Source organism: Stenella coeruleoalba (genome assembly GCF_951394435.1).
Source record: "Stenella coeruleoalba genome assembly, chromosome: 13".
Classification (NCBI taxonomy): Eukaryota; Metazoa; Chordata; class Mammalia; order Artiodactyla; family Delphinidae; genus Stenella; species Stenella coeruleoalba.
In genome coordinates this window covers 46,358,098-46,379,480 of record NC_137159.1, presented here as the reverse complement: position 1 = coordinate 46,379,480, position 21,383 = coordinate 46,358,098, and the positions used below count along the sequence as shown (strand labels likewise).

General features: G+C 39.8%; 1 long non-coding RNA gene across 3 annotated transcripts in view; it reads right to left on the bottom strand.

Annotated features, from left to right (window-relative positions):
• The window catches only part of LOC307196582, a 473,030-nt gene that overhangs the window by 383,054 nt on the left and 68,593 nt on the right, over window positions 1-21,383 (bottom strand). Inside the window, exon 1 of one of the 3 annotated variants that reach the window (XR_013831176.1) lies at window positions 1,618-1,654. The exons of the other annotated variants lie outside the window; for them this stretch is intronic. This is a non-coding gene — a long non-coding RNA (uncharacterized lncRNA). Of the gene's footprint in view, window positions 1-1,617; window positions 1,655-21,383 lie in introns of those variants that run through there. 3 annotated transcript variants of the gene reach the window in all.

Below are 21,383 nucleotides of genomic sequence, written 5' to 3'. Positions count from 1 at the left end.
CCTAGCCACTGCAATCAGACAAGAAAAAGAAATAAAAGAAATCTAAATTGGAAAGGAAGTAAAACTATCACTGTGTAGATGAATGATACTACATATAGAAAATCCTAAAAGCAACACCAAAAATACTATTAGAACTAATAAATGAACTCAGTAAAGTCAAAAGATACAAAATTAATATACAGGAATCTGTTGCATTTCTGTCAGAAAGAGAAATTAAGAAAAAAAACCCATTTACAATTGCATCAAAAAAAATACCTAGGAATAAATCTAACCAAGGAGGTAAAAGACCTATACTCAGAAAACTATAAGACATCGATGAAAGAAACTGAAGATGGCACAAATAAATGCAAAGATATATCGTGCTCATGGATTGGAAGAATTGATATTGTTAAAATGACCATGCTACTCAAGACAATCTACAGATTCAATGTAATCCCCATCAAAATACCAATGGCATTTTCCACAAAACTAGAATAAATAATTCTAAAATTTGTATGGCAACACAAAAGACCCCAAATAGCCAAAACCATCTTAAGAAAGAAGAATAGAGCTGTAGGTATCATGCTCCCTGATTTCAAATTATACTACAAAGCTACAGTCATCAAAACAGTATGGTAGGGCCACAAAAAAAGACACATGTATCAATGGAACAGAATAAAAAGCCCAAAAATAAAGTCACTCTTATATGGTCAGTCTGCAACAACAGAGGCAAGAATATACAATGGTGAAAAGATAGTCTATTTAATAAATGGTGTTAGGAAAACAGGACAGCTACATGCAAAAGAATCAAACTGGACTACTTTCTCACACTATATACAAAAATAAACTCAAAATTGATTAAAGACTTGAAATAAGACCAGAAATCATAAAACTTCTAGGAGAAAACATTGCTCTCAGCAATACTTTTTTGGATCTGTCTGTTCAGGCAAGGGAAACAAAAGCAAAAATAGTCAGGTGGAACTACATCAAACTAATAAGTTTTGCACAGTGAAGGAAACTATCAACAAAATGAAAAGGCCACCTACTGAATGGAAGAAGATATTTGCAGACAATAATCCAATATGGGGTTAATATCCAACTAATAATAGCAGAGGACCTGAATAGACGTTTTTCCAAAGCAGACATACAGTTGCCCAACAGACACATGAAAAGATGCTTAACATCACTAATCATCACAGAAATGCAAATCAAAACCACAATGAGATATTACCTCGTACCTGTCAGAACGGCTACTATCAAATAGACAAGAAATAACAAGTGTTGCCAAACATGTGGAGAAAAGGGAACTCTTGTGCACTGTTAGTGGGATTGTAAATTGGTGCAGCCACTATGGAAAACAGTACAGAGGTTCACAAAAAGTTAAAAATATAACTGTCATATGATCCAGCAATTTCACTTCTGAGTATTTACCCAAAGAAAGAATAACACTCATTCAAAAAGATATATGCATCCCAATGTCCACTGCATCATTCTTTATAACAGCCAAGATATGAAAGAAAGTGTCCATCTATACTTGAATGGATAAAGAAGATGTGATACAAACACACACACACACACACACACACACACACACACACACAATGGGATATTACTCAGCCATAAACAATGAAATCTTACCAGTTGCAACAGCATGGATGGATCTAGGGATCCAGAGTGTATTTTGCTAAGTGAAGTAAGTCAGGCAGAGAAATACCAGTACCACATGATCTTGCTTATATGTGGAATCTAAAAAACATAACAAGCAAGACAAAACAAAAACAGACTCATAGGTACAGAGAACAAATGGTGGTTGCCAGAAGGGAGGGGGGAGAGGGAGGTAGTTGAAACAGGTGAAGGAGATTAAGAGATACAAACCGCCAGTTATATAATAAACAAGCCACAATGATGCAATATACCACATAAACAATATTGTCAATAATATCATAATAACTTTGTATAGGGACAGATGGTTATTAGACTTATCATGATGATCATTTCATAACGTATTCAAATTTCAAATCATGTAGTACACCTGAAACTAACACAATATTTTACATCAACTATATTTTAATTAAAAAAAAACCAAACAGATGCCACAAAGAAAACCACAGAACAAAAAGAACCACCAAAATAAGGCCCTGGTATGGACAGAGCTTCTTGCCTCAATGCATAATTTATATAGTCTGTAAAGCCAACACCTGGGAACTGCTAATTTAACTAGTTTGTATTGAACACTTAACTGTAGTAAGCCAAGACTTTAGACTAGTTTGATAGCTGTTTTCATTACTTCTAATTAATCTATGGCATTTGGTTCTCTTTGCCACCTTGCTTGGACTTCAGAGCCCGCTTAGCTTTATTTGGTCTGGTGAATCTGTTCCATCAGATGATATCAAGTCGATGTTATACCCCCTTTATTTTCCCTAATTCTAACAATTTATATGATAATAGCAGAGAGTGTTGCCTGCTGGAGGACACTGCATCTTCCTGCAATGGTCTCACTGGTCCTGCTCAAAGGACAAACCCCATGTGGGGCCAGTACCTCTCCAACAAGGTTTCCCTGACAGCAGCGATTTTCACAAAGGCATTCATTTATTTATTCATTTACTTATTATTTGGCACACATTTGCTAAGTCACTTATGCCAGGCACTGCAGGAGGCAAAGGAGTTAGGGGCGAATAAAACCCAGTCCTTACTCCCAAAGAGTTCCAGCCTAGTGGAAAACACAGAAGGGAAACTAATAGTAAAACTTCACAGCAGGCTCCACCTTAATATTTGCAGGCCTGCGCAGAGGTCACAAACAGAGACCCTCATATCATGTATCTGAATGCTGAAATGGTATATATCAAGCTAGCAAACAGTTAAATAAAATATGTTCTCTACTGCTATCTTAATAAATTCAGCTTCAAAATGACCCAGAAGGTAAGTTCAAATTTAGAACTAGAAGAACGGAAAATCCAGCCCCCAACCTGTGGCTCACTGTCCTTCTCTTCCTTCCCTCAGCTCCATGCTGTCTGGCAAGGGACCTGGTATACATGTATGTGGACACCTTCAAATGTCCATACTCATCCACAGCCCCAAAAAACAACTGCCCCTTGATGGACCTGGGGGAGAGACCCACACAAGTTCTGGATACAGACTCAGGGCAGAGAGTTTTAAAGCCTGGGGATGGAGGCACCCCATCAAGAGGACAGAGAAGAACATTTCAAAGCAGAATTTATCAAACATGAAGACCACCTGGAAAGCACATTAGAACATAGGTTCCCAGGCCCCACTCCAAGAGATGAGGCTTTAGTAAGTCTGGGATGGGGCCCAAGAATTTTTATTTCTAACAATCTCCATAAGATGCTGATGAAATAGAAGAGAACCCTGAGCCATCCCCGCCAAGTACAAAGGCCCCCTCCATGTCCCCTGCCTCTTGTTTGTAGAAAAGCTGAAGTCTCTCAACCCTCCCTGAGTCACAAAGTATCAGGTTCAAACGGCTAATGATTAGGACAATAGTGTCAGAGACTCAGTGTCTGATGCACTTTCCTTCTTTGTTTTACAGATACTATAACTGCCACCAGAGAGAGAAAAGCTAACTGCATGATGACCAGATGGTAGCCATGACATAAGCTGCTCCATCTATGGCTAACACAGTCCCAAGTACTGGGCTCAAGAGAACGGGATTAACTTTACTACTCATAATAATCTATATCTTTGGGGGCATCCAAATAATTGTAGCTTGCTCTTCCTGTATATATAAGCAGGCAACTAAAATGGTCAGCAAAGAGATGCTACAGACCCATGTCAACGTCTTCCACTCTAAGAATACGACTCCCTATGTCAGCATGAAGTTACAGAAGACAGACTTTCATCCCTAATCCCATAGAAATAGAATGATGTTTGACAAGTAGGGATTTGTCAGCAGCTCTTTTGCCCCTTTCCTGTTTGCCCATTTCTGTTCTGATCAAACCTTATAGAAATGAGATCACCGTATAACATTTAATCTAACTCCTGACTTATGCTCTAATAAATGCACACAATATCTTGCCTAACCTGTAGATTATTTTCCTAGATTAAAAGAAGTAGAAATGAAGAATTAAGTGGTTAAAGAATGACCAGCTCTCTACCCCCAGCAGCCCACTTAGCAATCCTGTAGGCAGACCACACAGATGAGGTAACATCTGAAGAAAGATCATGAGGAGTCAGTCAGCCTGCACACAATGGAAAATGATGCAGTTTGACCTCCTACCTCAATGATTAACTGAGATTCTTCCCCCTTTTTCCCTGAGCAGTATCTACCGAGCTGGTTTTGGAACATGAGTCCACCTTTTCCCCAGATTGCCAGCTTTTCTGATTAGAGCAACCTTCCTTTCTGCCAACACTTGCCTCTCAAGTGTTGGCTTTTGAGTGGCCAGCAGCTGAACCTGAGTTCCATTACACAATGCTGCCAGTGATGCTTAATTTTTTGTTTGTTTGTTTGTGGTATGCGGGTCTCTCACTGTTGTGGCCTCTCCCGTTCCGGAGCACAGGCTCCGGATGCACAGGCTCAGTGGCCATGGCTCACAGGCCCAGGCGCTCCATGGCATGTCGGATCTTCCTGGACTGGGGCATGAACCCGTGTCCCCTACATCAGCAGGCAGACTCTCAACCACTGCGCCACCAGGGAAGCCCAATGTGATGCTTAATTTTATGTGTGATCTTGACTGGGCTGTGGGACGCTCAGATATCTGATTAAACATTCTTTCTGGGTGTATCTACTAAGATGTTTCCAAAAGAGATTAGCATATGAATTGGTGGACTGAGTAAAGTAGATGGTCCTTCCCAACATGGGCGGGCACCAACCAAACCACTGAAGGCCTGAATAGAGGAAAAGGTGGAGTTACCTTCATTACCCAGTTTAACTAAAAGAAGTTAGCAAGGTAGAGGGAGCAAAAGAAGGAAAGAGTTGAAATGAAGGCATTCCAGCAGAGGGGAGCACTGGTGTAGAGGCAGAAGCATTACATATGACAGTGAGTTCAAGAAAGGATCTGTTTAACTTGGAGGGTATTATGCTAAGTGAAATAAGTCAAAGAAATACAAATATTGTATGATATCACTTATATGTGGAATCTAAAAAAATACAACAAACTAGTGAATATAATAATAAGAAAAAAAGAAACAGACCCACAGATATAGAGAACAAACTAGTGGTTACCAGTGGGGAAAGGGAGGGGGGGAGGGGCAATAAGGGAGTAGGGGATTAAGAGGTACAAACTATTATGTATAAAATAAGCTACAAGGCAAACATTTACATTCCACCTTTATCTTAACATTTGAATCAGATTTATTCTTACTCCGTATCATGCCATCATAATTTGAGTGTGTTTCTTAAAAAAAGGCAAATGATGTTCTTATAATATTGACAGATTTATTTAATGATTTAAAGGACTGTTGATTATTTAAAAATAAATTAATTAAATAAGCTATGAGGATATATTGTACAACACAGGGAATATAGCCAATATTTTATAACTATAAATGGTGTATAACTTTCAAAAATTTTGAATCACTATATTGTACACCTGTAACATATAATATTGTACATCAACTATACTTCAATAAAAAAGAAGAATGGATCTATTTATCTGCAGTGAAGGATGAGCATAGGAAAACAGGCAACAAGAAAGAGCTATGTGCATGAGGAAATTTTTAAGGATGTTTGCCATATACAAAAGAGATTGAGAGAAAGACAAAGCAGGCTTGGCAAGAAACACGAGGTCCACTTTGTATATGTTCTTCCATCCTCTCACCTCCTGTGATACTTAATACCTTCAGAGTTTGTTTGTAATTAGTCACATACCTCAAGGTGAAATCTCTGCTGATATTAAGCAGTCCATCATGACCTCACTATCCACATGTCTATATCCTGGCTCTTAATATATAGAGTCGTTTGCAAGCAAGAACTGTGTGGGTTGGTCTCACAGAACAGACACTCATAATTTGTTGATTTGGTTCCAAATGACTGAAGTGTCAATACACTTTGCAAGGGAGTTTTTAGCAATGAAAACACCAAGTTACTTCTCACTGGTGTTGAACAGAGCAAACAACACAGTATGTCCCTTATTGAAGGGACTCAGGAAATATTCCTGTTTGTAGACTCTGACTTGACAGGCAGAGAGAGACAATGGAATGAGTTCCTAATTGGACAGAGGTTTCTTTACTATGTCTTGATCTAAACAGAGCTAATAATTCTGGCCATAATTCCCCACGTGGATCTTACAATAGTTATATGGAACTCAGAATAACCTCTAAAAATCTATCAGCCTAATAAATTTTACCAACTCCCTTATATGTTTCTTTTTTTTTCCATGTAGCACTGATCACATTTATAATTTTTTTTAAATTGGAATATAATTGCTTTACAATGTTGTGTTAGTTTATGCGGTACAATGAAGTGAATCACTATATGTATACATATATCCCCTCCCTCTTGCACCTCCCTCCCACCCCCCACCCCCATCCCACCCATCTACGTCATCACAGAGCACCAAGCTGAGCTTCCTGTGCTTTACAGCAGGTTCCCACTAGCTATCTATTTTATGCATGGTAGTGTATGTATGTCAATCCTAATCTCCCAATTTGTCCTGCCCTCCCCTTCCCCCACTGTGCCCAGATGTCCATTCTCTATGTCTACGTCTCTATTCCTGCCCTGCAAATAGGTTCATCTGTACCTATTGGTTCATCTGAATTTTTCTAGATTCCACATATATATGTTAATATATGATATTTGTTTTTCTCTTTCTGGCTTACTTCACTGTGTATGACAGACTTTAGGTCCACGCACATCTCTACAAATGACCTAATTTCGTTCTTTTTTATGGCTGAGTAATATTCCATTGTATATATGTACCACGTCTTCTTTATCCATTCATCTGTCATTGGACATTTAGATTGTTTCCATGTCCTGGCTATTGTAAATAGTGCTGCTGTAAACATTGGGGAACATGTGTCCTTTTGAATTATGGTTTATTCAGGGTATATGCCCAGCAGTGGGATTGCTAAGTCATATGGTAGTTCTACTTTCAGTTTTTTAAGGACCCTCCATACTGTTCTCCACAGTGGCTGTATCAATTTACATTCCCACCAACACCCTCTCCACATTTACTGTTTGTAGATTTTTTGATGATGGCCATTCTAACTGGTGTGAGGTGATACCTCATTGTAGTTTTGATTTGCATTTCTCTAATAATTAGTGATGGTGAGCATCCTTTCATGTGCCCCTTGGCCATCTGTCTGTCCTCCTTGAAGAGATGTCTATTTAGGTCTTCCACCCTATTTTTGATTGGGTTGTTTGTTTTTTTGATATTGAGCTCCATGAGCTGTTTGTATATTTTGGAAATTAATCCGTTGTCTGTTGCTTCATTTGCAAATATTTTCTCCCATTCTGAGGGTTGTCTTTTTGTCTTGTTTATGGTTTCTTTTGCTCTGCAAAAGCTTTTAAGTTTCATTAGGTCCCATTTGTTTATTTTTGTTTTTATTTTCATTACTATAGGAGGTGGGTCAAAAAAGATCTTGCTGTGGTTTATCTCAAAGAGTGTTTTTCCTATGTTTTCCTCTAAGAGTTTTATAGTGTCCAGTCTTGCATTTAGGTCTTTAATCCATTTGGATTTTATTTTTGTGTATGGTGTTAGGTAGTGTCCTAATTTCATTCTTTTACATGTAGCTGTCCAGTTTTCCCAGCATCACTTATTGAAGAGGCTGTCTTTTCTCCATTGTATGTTCTTGCCTCCTTTGTTATAAGTTAGGTGACCATATGTGCATGGGTTTATCTCTGGGCTTTCTATCCTATACCATTGATCTATATTTCTGTTTTTTGTGCCATACTGTCTTGATTACTGTAGCTTTGTAGTATAGTTTGAAGTCGGGGAGACTGATTCCTCCAGCTCCGTTTTTCTTTCTCAAGATTGCTTTGGCTATTCAGGGTCTTTTGTGTTTCCATACAAATTGTAAATTTTTTGCTCTAATTCTGTGAAGAATGCCATTGGTAATTTGATCAGGATTGCATTGAATCTGTAGATTGCTTTGGAAAGAGAAATTAAGGAAACAATCCCATTTACCATCACATGAAAAAGAATAAAATACCTAGGAATAAACCTACCTAAGGAGGCAAAAGACCTGTACTCAGAAAACTATAAAACACTGATGAAAGAAATCAAAGATGACATAAACAGATGGAGAAATATACCATGTTCTTGGATTGGAAGAATCAATATTGTGAAAATGACTATACTACCCTTATACGTTTCTTTAACCATTGAATAAAAGCAAATGAAGACACAGTGTACCACATTTTAAACTCATATACAATAGGAAATGGCACTGTGGTGAAATAAATTTTATTTGAGTTACTAACCTGGAGGTGCAGAGGGAATATTGGCACCAGTTTGTTTGTAAAGTTGCAGTAGAAAACCTACAAAGTTGTCACTAAAACAAAAAAATATAGACTCTCCACCTTACAGTTTAGCATTTCCTTAAGGAGGTATAATTTCTTAACTTCTTTTGTACCCAAAGCATTATATGAAGTATCCACTTCCCACAAAGAGGATTACCATAAAGTTGTAACAGCACCTTATGCCGTGATCGATTATACGACCAAATTTGCTATAAGGCAGAACCCTGTTAGCCCCTGCTACAGAAAACTCACTCTCAGAGTCTCCCTGAGCTGTAGATACCGAGACAGTAGTTCCCCACTGGAGGATGAGAGTGAGGGGTGGGGGGCGAGACAGAACTTTTGTGATTACATCAAGGCTGCTACTCACCAAGACAGCCTTAATAGTACCCTCAACTTGACTGAACTTTAGACAGGCTACTTCCTGACTATAGGCACCTGAGCATCCTTTTCTTAGAGCATTTACATTAGAAACTTGTAATTGTAAATTCTTTCTCTGACCCTTTGAGAGGTAAATCTTCTACAACTCAGGAATATCTTTCTCAAGGACCTGGAAGCCATCCCTTTGAAATGTAATCATCCAGAAAGATAGGACCCCTTTCCCCAGTCTCTGTGGAAGGGAGGGTAAGAACTTAACTTGGATCATCAAAAATTAGCAAACCAAACAAAGAGAGCCTAGTCACATTGACCATCCTCCCACTAGATTCTTTCACGGGAGGATCCCAGAGCACTGGGAGAAAGGAGATGAGAAGAATTCATATGGCATCCCTGCTTTCTGACATTCAAAGTTAGGTTTACCTGCTGGAATGGACCAGGGAGGCAGGCTCTGACCAAGACACTGTGCCATGGAAAGACAAAAATCTCCATGAAATCAATTTCTCTGGAGAGTCTAGGTTGGTGACTCAGGTTCAAGGGCTTGGGACAGGGTGGTCTGGTCAGAAAGAACAGATGGCTATGTCCTGTACTTTGGGAAACAAGGGTCAAATTTGTGAGAGGATACTAAGAAAACAGTTATCCTGGAATCCCAGCTTGGGCACACTGTTTCCCATAGAGGGACCAGGCACCACAGCCTCAGGAACCAACTTCAAGAGTAATACCTTGTGGCTCTAAGAGACATGGCTGTGGAGGACTCCAATCCCCTTTGCTTGACTCTGGTGGACAGAGTCAGTTCCCATTGGAATGAATGAGTCTGGGTTCTTGGAGGCTGGGGAGGTAGGTTACGGATAGGTGACCCTCAAGTAGAAAGTAATGGACACCCTGCTTTATGGGACAGTTGTTTGAGCAAGTGAAGAAAACATAAAGAGATGTGAATGCATTTAAGTAGGCAAGTACATCCTCATTTCTGAGCTGATCATCCTACATATTTCTTTTTAATGAAAATAGCCATATGACAAAAAGTACTTCTGTCCTTTCTAGAGACATGAAAGAAAGATTTGTGGAGGTGGAGAAACTGGGACTCAATCACATTTGGACAGGTGGAGGTAGGAAGGTCTTCACCAGAAATAATTCCCAAGCTCATGTCTTCTCCCTACTGAATATGACTTAGTTTGTCACAAGAATGGTAAGCATTTGAGTAAGAGCCCTGACTGGGGCCGGGGGAACCTCTAAGAAGCTTTCCCCTATTCAGGCCCCCAGGCCCTCAAGCCGTGAGAGGAGGCAGCAGCTTCAGAAATGGCAAGTCTGACTTACAAAGCCTCTGCTAATCTCTGTGCAAAGGTTCTGTGCTTCAGATGGAATTCATAAAGGAACCTCAGATTTATGAACCATTGACAGGTAACTCAACTGCCTAGGAATTTTCTTTTTAATTTAAATATTATTATCACACAAACAAGACATCTCCTTTATAGAAAAATTAGAATGCAAAGAAAACGAAACTTCTCATAATCCCACCTCTCCTTGATAAGTGCTCTTAATATCTATTAATATTTTGATGTATATATTTCTAAACATATGTTAATGTATGCTTTTTACAGAGTAGAATCACAGTTTTCATCCCATTTGATGACCTTTTTCTTTTTCTTTTTTTTTGCGGTACATGGGCCTCTCACTGCCGTGGCCTCTCCCACCATGGAGCACAGGCTCTGGACGCGCAGGTCCAGCAGTCATGGCCCACGGGCCCAGCTGCTCCGCGGCTGTGGGATCCTCCCGGACCGGGGCATGAACCCGCCTCCCCTGCATCAGCAGGCGGACTCCCAACCACTGCGCCACGAAGGAAGCCCGACCTTTTTCTCTCTTAACAAATGTCTCATAAAGCCTTTTCACAAACAATAAATATAGATTTACTATATTATATTGTTGGATACATAGTAGTTTAAAGAAAAATTTCTGTACTGACTAGCACTTTAGCAACTAACTATTCAGACTTATCCCCAGCAACATGCATAATATTTTCATTTCTGGGGCTCATGGAATTTAATTCTACTTTGTAAAACAGGTACACCATTTTGTGAGTCTGCATGAATGGTGCATGTGATGGGGAAGTTGTCATTTCTTCATCTTTTTTATTGCTTATAACTCACCCTCCATTCCCAATCACTGAACAAAGGAGAAAAGAGTAAGAGGTTCTCATACAAAGCATTTAAATATCCTACCATTCTAGAGTTGTTACCAAGAGGCATATTTCAATGTGACAGTTGGATGACATCTCACCCTCTCTATTAGGGTGGAGAGGAGAGGAGACCCATTTCCAGGAGGAGGGCTGCATGTCTGATGTGTGTAACCCATCAATTGATCTTTCAGACCCTGCCTATTTATTACTTTACATCATCTATTCTCTACTAAATCATTTCAGCCCTGCTGAGCAACCAAGTAACGCTGCCAAACCTCAGATTGCTCTGTTCTCCAGCCTCACTTTTACTGCTGACTTATCTTCAACTTCCTTAAATTAAACAGCAAGAAAGAATCTTTCACTCCCAGAATCATCAGACCCCCTGCTGCTTTTGAATGAAGTGTCTCTGACCCTTGTCATAAATATATTAACCAAAGAAAGGTTAAAAATCCACTGAAAGGAGCATGATCAGTCTTGAGGCATTTATGTCTGGGGTGAAATGTGAAGTTGTAAATTAAGGTAAATCAATTCCAATGGTATATCAGAGAATAGAGGAAAGAAGCAAAAATCTGAGGCTACCTCGTTACTAATATGGGAACTGACATATGGTGAATAATTCTTCAAAGATGTGGAAGGAGAGCAAAAAACAGGAGGAGCCACTCTCAGGGAACCAGGCAGGGACACTTTAGTCAGCAACGATTTCAAGTGTAATTACTGTGATTCATAACCAAATAGGCAAAAGTGAATTTCTGAAATCACACCCCTTGAGCAAAATCTAATTTCAAACCTCCCTAAAGCTCCTATACTATATTCCTATGACAGAGGTGGGATTTATTATCAGTTCTCTGTCTCTGTCATGTATTACCTAAGATGACCTCAAACTCAAAGCGCCCTTATTCCTTCCGATGCTCAGCTGCTATTCACCACCATTTCTTGTGAATTAATAAATGACTTAAGAAAAAACTCATCTCTGGCTGTCTGGCCTCATACACAGCCTTCCTGCCATTCAAACTAGATGTCCTCCTTGTTGACCACATTTTCAAAGAAAAACCAAAAATATTACATTTTTGTAAGCTGAAAATAGACACAGGGCTAATAGGAAATTGATAGGAAGGCAGCATATGTCCCCTCCTGAGGAAGCACTGATACTACTTTGCAGTGTGAGGATGTTTGGTCAGTACCTATTAACCATAATGGGGCCCCCAGTCCTGCCCAGTTCCCTACACTGCTGTTTCCTATTCTTTAAAAAACAAACAAAAAGAAAAACAATACAGGTTAACAAATGCAATTTATCATTAAATGTAAAATAAATGCAACTTCATGCCTTTTAAATGCTTTCTATTTAAATAAATTCACAAATCAAACAAAATAGTATATGGGATTAAGTTTCCAGGCAAAATTTGATGACAAACATTTAAATCTACACATCCAAGAATCTCAGGACAGCCTGGCATCCAAGAGACTGAAACCTCCGTTGTAGCTTTTGTCTACTTGGAGTTAAATTGAGATTCTTGGATGTGTAGAGGGGAAGAGAGGAATGAAGAGAACTACATGACCTTGAGAAGATGGCTCCACCCATCCTGTAGCCCCATATTCCAATTATACAGTAAATGCAAGGAGTTGGGGATGGTAAGGGAGAAAAATCAGTGGTTTCTGTGTGTCATGCAATGGTTGGTGTTAGGAAGAGAGAATACCAGGGCAATCTATCCCTTTTCTGCTACTGATGCTTTGATTTAAACTAACTCAAACCACCCTCTGTCTCCACCAGGTGGCTTACTGATCTAGACCAGAATTGAACACACTGAAAACAATGACTGTGGCTGCATCACTGGGCCCCTCAGGTGTGCTGGGTTGGGTGGCAGGCATCCCTGCCCCCAGGTGACAAGCTGCTGCGAGAGTAAATGACACAGCCCAGATCACTCCCAGCACTTCAGCAGCACAATAAATCATTAGGTTAACAATGTCACTGACGAGCACAAAACACACAAAAGGCCAAAGCAGATTTACCTTTTTAGGCTAAGAGAAAGCTGAAATAACATCTATGGTTTTCATCTAGTTTTCTATAAAATGGTGGTAAAATAGCTATCCAGGTACCTTTCACACTGGAGCATCAAGTCCTCCATTCGGGGTCTCCACTTTGGATAATAAAACCAGTACCTTAATTGGAAATCTTAGGCTACGCCTCTTGCTTCTGACTGTCTTGGGGTGGTGATCAAGTTTGGGGCAGGGGGACTCTGGATGTGCAGAACTCATCCCTCCTGTCTTCCAGATCTGCCTCCCTGCAAAGACACTGCCTTGGTCCACCCTCCCAGAGGCATACGGTACATAACAGGAAAGACTCTGCCCCGTGTGGGGAGGGCTGCAGTTATCCAGTGCAGCCTAAGACTAGGTGGATAATTCTCTCTAATTTCCAAGTTCAATGATTAGAAACCCACACCTAAAAATTGTGTTCTTCCACATAGCCCTATCAGTAACAAAGCCAACATTTTGATCTTCATCAGACTCTTTCATGTTGATTGGTTAAAACCTGAAAGAGGAAATAAGGATATAATTTCCTAGGGCTTCCCACCCTGAAACTCAATAATATACATCAAATTTTTATTCCATAGCTACTTTGGTTTTTCCCAATGTATAATCTATAGGAAAATAAATTGGGTACTAGATTAGGAAATCAATTCATATATATATATATATATATATATGAATATATATATATGCATATATAAATTAAATATATGAATATATGCCTGCAATCATATGAATTATTCATACTTTATCAAGTTTAGTGAAATATTTCAACTTTCTAAGAATGCAGCACTATTGCCCTACTAACAAAGAACTTGAAGTTAGAAGATACCATAGATAAATATAGGAATTTCTGGTTTTCAAATCTCCTTTCAAAAATTATACTCATTATTAGAGTACATCAACCTAAGAAGTTCTTAGAACAAGGATCAGCAAATTACAGCCCACAAGCCAAATCCAGCCTGTCACCTGGTTTTGTACAGACCAAATGCTAAAATGATGGATTTTACATTTTTAAAGGATTATAAAGAAAAACAAAGAACATTATGTAATAGAGACCATATGTGACCCCCAAAGCCTAAAATATTTACTATCTGGTCCTTCACTGAAAAAGCTTGCCAAACCCTGTCTAGATCAACTTTCTCTCCCAATATACACACATTCTTGTCTCCTACATTGAAGTTAATTCCATGTTCTATCAGTGTAATGTAATAGTGAGAAGAATGAAGTTAGACAAACCTGGGTTCAAATCCCAGCTCTGACATTATTTGCTGTGTGACCTTAAGCAAGCCACCTAACTTCTCTGAGCATCAATTTCCTGGTTTTGAAAAGGCAGTGATAATAGTACCTAACTGATAGAGTTTTGTGAAGTTTTAGTAACATAAGTGTAAGTAACTTAGGATAGTGCCTGGCATGTGGAGTTGCTTAATATGTTAGTCACTTTAATCAAGTCTATTTATGTTAGTGCCCTTCTTGGTCTATGCAACCTCAAACTTAGCCACCCCTGGTCTCACAATCCTCCCCAGAGATAAATTATTCCTTATGTGTCTAAAAACAACTGTTCCCATCAATACAGCCCTTTCATCGTTTTCTATAACAAACATAAAACTATCAATAAGGCTGTATTCTAAGAAAGATTTCAGAGAAAAATACTACATTACAGGGCATCTGGGTCAAGGCGCCTGGCAGTCCTCCCCAACAACTGTGAAAACTCCATTGCGTTCGGAACTTTGAGTGAAATAATTCAACATGAGGGCAAACAGCTCCTTACACAAAATGGGAGATAAATGAATAATCATGTTCTCAATTAGGCAACTACAAAAGCCACTGAGCTCAGTGTCCACAGTTAAAAATAATACTGGGGTGATTTGGCATGACTTCCATTTTAATTTATACAAAAGGAAAACTTTTTAAAGTTTCTACATCTTTTGACATTGTTGCAGAAGTTTCTAAGCCTTTTACCCTTGCCCTCTTGGGCTAGTACATATACAATACTTGTACTCGTACTGAACTACACACAATCTTAGCTCTTACAAAAGTATATTCAATAGAAGGAGCTTCCCTGTCACAAACTGCCTGACTTGTCTGTTTACCCTTTGACAGGAAAAGCTAAGGAGAACTGCCACTCACGTTTAGGCAACACTGAAGGTAATAAAAGAGGAGCTTCCTCTCTGCCCTGAGACCCAAAGATCCTCAGTCCCATCTTGTGACACTATGGTAACCCACTTTTCCTCAGAGTTCCCAAGAACTGAAGAGTCTGCGTACAAACAAAACAGACTCCAGAGGCCAGTTACTGATGTTCACAAATTGTATTTGTGTGGCAGGTATGAAACTCAAATATGTTTTTAAATGTGGTAATTATATTTTTCATAGATTAAAATTCTGCTTCAATATCCTATGCTGAGGGGATGGTGAAAATACAAACTCAGTGACTTCTTTCCCAGGATTTCAGGACAGTGGGGCATCTACATCTGCCAAGAGGTCTGGAGAGCTACCCTTACCCTAAGCCTTACCCTAAGCCGTAACCTAATCCTAACTCGTACACTAACACTAACCCATACCCTAACATGTACCCTAAACCTAACCCATTCCCTTACACTAACCTGTACCCTGAAACGTACACATTCCCTAACCCTAACCCTTACCCTAAGCCTGACCCTAATGCGTACCCTAATCCTAACCCGTACACTAACACTAACCCGTACCCTAACACGTAACCTAACCCTAACCCGTTGTCATACACTAACCCGTACACTAAACCGTACCAGTTCCCTAACCCTAACCGTAACCCTAAACCTAACGCTCACCCTAAGCCTTACCGTAACCCGTACACTAATCCTAATGCATACACTAACACTAACCCATACCCTAACACGTACCCTAACATCAACCCATTGTCGTACCCTAAACTTGACCTTAAACGTACCCATTCCCTAACCCTAACCATAACCCTAACCCTTACCCTAAGCCTTACCATAATCTGTACCCTAATCCTAACCCGAACACAAAAAATAACCTATGCCCTAACACATTTCCTAACTCTAACCTCTTGTTGTACCCTAACCAGTACCCTAAACCGTACCCGTTCCCTAACCCTAACCCTAACTCTAACACTTACGCTAAGCCTTACATTAACCCGTACCTTAATACTAACCCATACACTAACACTAAAACATACCCTAACACGTACCCTAACGCTAAATTCTTGTCATACACTAACCTATACCCAAAAAAGTACCCGATCCCTAACCCTAATCCTAACACTAACCCTAACTCTAACCCTTAACCTAAGCCGTACACTAACCCTAACCCATACACTAACACTAACCCATACCCTAACGTGTACCCGAACCCTAACACGTTGTCATACCCTAACCTGTACCCTAAACCGTACCCATTCCCTAACCCTAACCCTTACTCTAAGCCTTACTCAAAGCCATACCCTAATCCAAAACTGGACACTAACACTAATCCGTACCCTAACAATAAACCGTTGTCTAACCCAAACCAGTACCCTAAACTGTACCGGTTCCCTAACACAAACCATAAACCTAACCATAACACTAATACTTACCGTAAGTTTTACCCTAACCCGTACCCTAACCTTAACCCTTACCCGAAGCCTTACCCTAACCCGTACCCTAATCCTAACCCGTACACTAACACTAGTCCGTACCCTAACACACACGCTAACCCTAACCCGTTGTCGTCCCCTAACCTGGACCCTAAACCGTACCCATTTCCTAACACTAACCCTAACCCTAACACTTACCCAAAGCCTTACCCTAACCCGTACCCTAATCACAAACCATATACTAACACTAAACCGTATCCTAACACGTACCCTAAACCTAACCCATTATCGTACTCTAACCTGTACCCTAAACTGTACCCGTTCCCTAAACCTAACACTAACCCTAACCCTAATCCTTACCCTAAACCATACCCTAATCCTAACCCGTGTACCCTAACCCTAACATGTTGTCGTATCCTAAACTGTACCCTAAACAGTACCCGTTCCCAAACCCTAACCCTAACCCTAAGACTTACCCTAAGCCGTACCATAATCCTAACCCGTACACTAACACTAACCCATACCCTAACATGTACCCTAACCCTAACCCTTGCCCTAAGCCTGACCCTAACTCGTACCCTAGTCTGAACACGTACACTAACACTAACCAGTACCCTAACACGAACACTAGCCCTAACGCGTTGTCGTACCCTAAACTGTACACTAAACTGTACCCGTTCCCTAAACCTAACCTTGACCCTAACACTTACCCTAAGCTTTACCCTAACCCGTACCCTAATACTAAACAGTACAGTAACACTAAACTGTACCCTAACACGTACCCTAACCCAACCCGTTGTCATACACTAACCTGTACCCTAAAACGTACCCATTCCCTAACCCTAAACCTAACCCTTACCGTAATGCTTACCCTAACACGTATCCTAAACATAACCCATATATTAACACTAATCCGTACCCTAACATGTACCCGAAACCTAACCCGTTGTCATACACTACCCTGTACCCTAAACCGTACCCGTCCCCTAACCCTAAACCTAACCCTAACACGTACCCTGAGCCTTACCCTAAGCTGTACCCTAATCTGAACCCGTACACTAACACTAACCCGTACCCTAACATGTACCCTACCCCTAAAACATTCTCGTACACTAACCTGTACCCTAAATCATACCCGTTCCCTAAGGCTAACCCTAATCCTAACCCTAACCCTAACCCTTACCCTAAACGTTACCCTAACCCATACCCTAATCCTAATCCATACACTAAGACTAACCTGTACGCTAACACGTACCCTAACCCTAAAACGTTGTCGTACACTAAACTGTATCCTAAACCGTACCTGTTCCCTAACCCTAACCCTAACACTATCCTTTACCCTAAACCTTACCGTAACCCGTACCCTAATCCTAACCCATACACTAAGACTAACCCGTACCCTAACACGTGCCCTAACCCTAAACCGTTTTCATACCCTAACCTGTAACCTAAACCGTACCCGTTCCCTAACCCTTCCCCCGAAGCCTTACACTAACCCGTACCCTAATCCTAACCCGTACACTAACACTCATCCGTACCCTAACACGTACGCTAACCCTAAACCGTTGTCGTACCCTAAATCGTACCCGTTCCCTAACCATAACCCTATCCCTAACCGTAACCCTAACCCTTACCCTAAGCCTTATCCTAACCCGTACCCTAATCCTAACCTGTACACTAACAGTAACACGTATCCTAACCCATACCCTAACCCGTAACCTAACCCATATCCTAAACCCTAATCCTTACCCCTAACTTAATTTTCTTTTGTTTTGAATTTTTAAAAATATTTTTCTGTGGTTAAAATAAATTAGCAGAACAACAAAATAAAAGGGAAAGTATCCTGAGTGTCCCTCAAAAAACTAAGTCTGAAATACTTGCTACTTCTGTTCTATGGACTGTTATGTAGCCTACAAAAAAGTGTGAGAGCTAAATCTGTTTCTCTACAGTGAGAAACATAATGTTCCAGATGTATAGAACACCTGGATAAAATGAGAAATCTACACACTATGCTGCTTGTTTCAATAAATGGGAAAGGATGGCAAGTGGTAAAATATTATCTTTTCCTTTAATCTTTTTAAATTTCACTTGTTACTAAGAACTTGAATTATAATTGTACTTTAAAAAAGTTAACAATGGAAATTTAAAAGAAAATATATATATAGTGTGTTCAATTACATTTCATAGAATTATGAAATGCTGCCACTCTCTGGCCGTTACCTGAAAAAGCAGCTCTAAAACCTATGCTAATGGTCACTTCATATGAACAAGTACTGCAGGGCTGTAAAGGAAACCTGCCCTCATCATGTCTTGAGGGAGGTAAAGGCCAAAATATTTCAAAATGTGGCACATATTTCAAGAAAACCATTTGAAGAAGTAAGCTGTAATAACAGTTTGAAAAATAAAAGGACATACCTGAAAGCTCAATTTCAAGGGATTATGAGACACATGCAAATCCAACCACACAGAGGTATCAGCTCACACCATTCAGAATAACCATCAGGAAAGAAATTACAAACGATCAATGCTGAAGAGGTTGTGGAGAAATGCATACCCTTAATTTGAAGTGGGACGTAACCTGGTAAGAGCCACTAATGGGAACAGAATGGAGGTGCCTTCAAAAGGTAAACATTGAGCTACTATATGATCCAGCAGGCCCACTCCTGGGCCTATAACCTAAGAAGACAGAATTGGAAAGACACAGGCAGGTAAATCTGCACTGCACCAGTATTACAACAGCCAAGACATGGAAGCAACCAAAAGTCCATCAACAGATGCGTGGATAAAGAAGAACTGCTACATGTAGAGATGGAATATTAGCTCAGGAAAAAATGAAACAATGCCAATTGCAGCACCATATATGAGTCTAGAGGTAAACATGCAACTTGTAGTAAGTGAGAAAGTGAAAGACACCTAATGTATGATATCACTTATAGGTGTTACCTAAAAATTGATACCTATGAAGATATTTCCACAGAGAAAGGCAATCATAGATTCATTAAACAAACTTATGGTTCACCAATGGAAAAGTGTGAGGATTGGATACATTACAACATTGGGGTTAACAGAGATATACAAACACATGTGAAATATATAATCACCAAAGACCTACGGAATACCAAGAGAAGACTACTCAACATTGTATCATAACCTACATGGGAAAAGGATCCGAAGAAGAATAGATATATGTATATGTGTGAAAGAACCACATCTTGCACACCTAGAACAAACAAAACATTGTAATCAAATTTGCTGTGATAAAAAATAAAAATTAAATTAAAAAAACGAACGAGAAGTAGTGAGACATAAACTTAAGGGGCTTTTTCCTGGCACATTCCATTCTAATATTCAACCTAGAACAAGACTTCCATTAAGGCTCTGTTGCCCTGGTAACCAGATTTGGTAAAGGAGAAATGCTGCCGCCTTGTGGCTGTTTCACACAACAGCAGATTTAAACCAAGCGCTAATGATCACTTAATATTCAAAATATGTGCAGGACTGTAAAGGACACCGGGCCTCAAAAAATTCCTGGGGTCGTAAATCGACCAGAAAATTCAAAAGACGTCAACATTTCAAAAAGACAATGTCAAGAGGCATATTTTGCGCATATTTTGTCTTGTCTTTTTCTTTTTGTTTAAAAAAATGCATGGAATAATGCTCAATAGCAGGAACTAATAAAGCCATGCAAATCCAATCTACAAAAACGTTCACCTTACCACCGTCAGAGTGATCATCAGCAAAACAGTCTACAAAACATGAATGCTGAAAGGGTTTTAGAGAACTGTGTACCCTCAAGCTGCTGCTGGGACGATAACTGGTAACAGCCAGTAGTGAGATGAGAATGGCGGTGCGTTTAAAGTTAAAAATTGAGCTCATCGCTCTGTAATAACCTACACGGGAAAGGATCCAAAGATGAATAGATAGATACATAGATATAATGAACCAGATTCTGTACACCTAGAACAAACACAACATTTTTATCAAATTTTGCTCAGATAATAAATAAAAATTACATTTAAAAAACAAACAAGAGGTAAGGAGATATAAGCTCTTGGGGGTGTGCCCTGGCACATTCCACTGTAATTTGCAGCCTACTAACACGATTTCCAGGAAGGCTGTTGCCCAAAAACCCACAGTTGGAAATGTAGAAATGCTGCCGCCTTGTGGCGGTTTCCCACAAGAACAGCTTTAAACCAACAACTAATGGTCACTTAACATTCACAAGAACTCAGGGCTGTAAAGGACACCTGCCCTCAAAAAATGTCCTGAGGTGAGGAATGGCCAAAAAAATTCAAAAAAGGCAAAATTTTCAAGAAGGTAGTATGAAGTGGTAAGTTTGACTTACTCTCGTTTCAAAAAGGAAAATGGATAGAAGCTCAACCTCAGGAATTATTAGACTCATGCAAATCTAATCTACAAAAAGGTTTCAACTCACACCAGTCGACTGACCACCAGCAAAAAGTCTACAAAGAATAAATGCTGAAGTGGTTTGAGAGAACTGTGTACCCTCTAGCTGCTGGGGGGATGTAAACTGGTAACTGTCAGTAGTGAGAACATAATGGAGGTGCATTTAACGGTAAAAATTGAGCTACCATTCGATGCAGCAGGCACACCGCTGTGCCTCTCACCTGAGAAGACCAGCATCCAGAAGACAGAGGCTGCAAAAGCTGCACTGCAGCCTTATTCACAATAGCCAAGACATGGAAGCAACCTAAATGTCCATCGACAGATGAAAGGATAAAGAAGCGGTCCATGTACACAATGGAATATTAGCCATGGAAAACAATGAAACGCTGCTCTTTGAGGCACCATAGATGAGCCTAGAGATAAACACAGAACATGAGGTA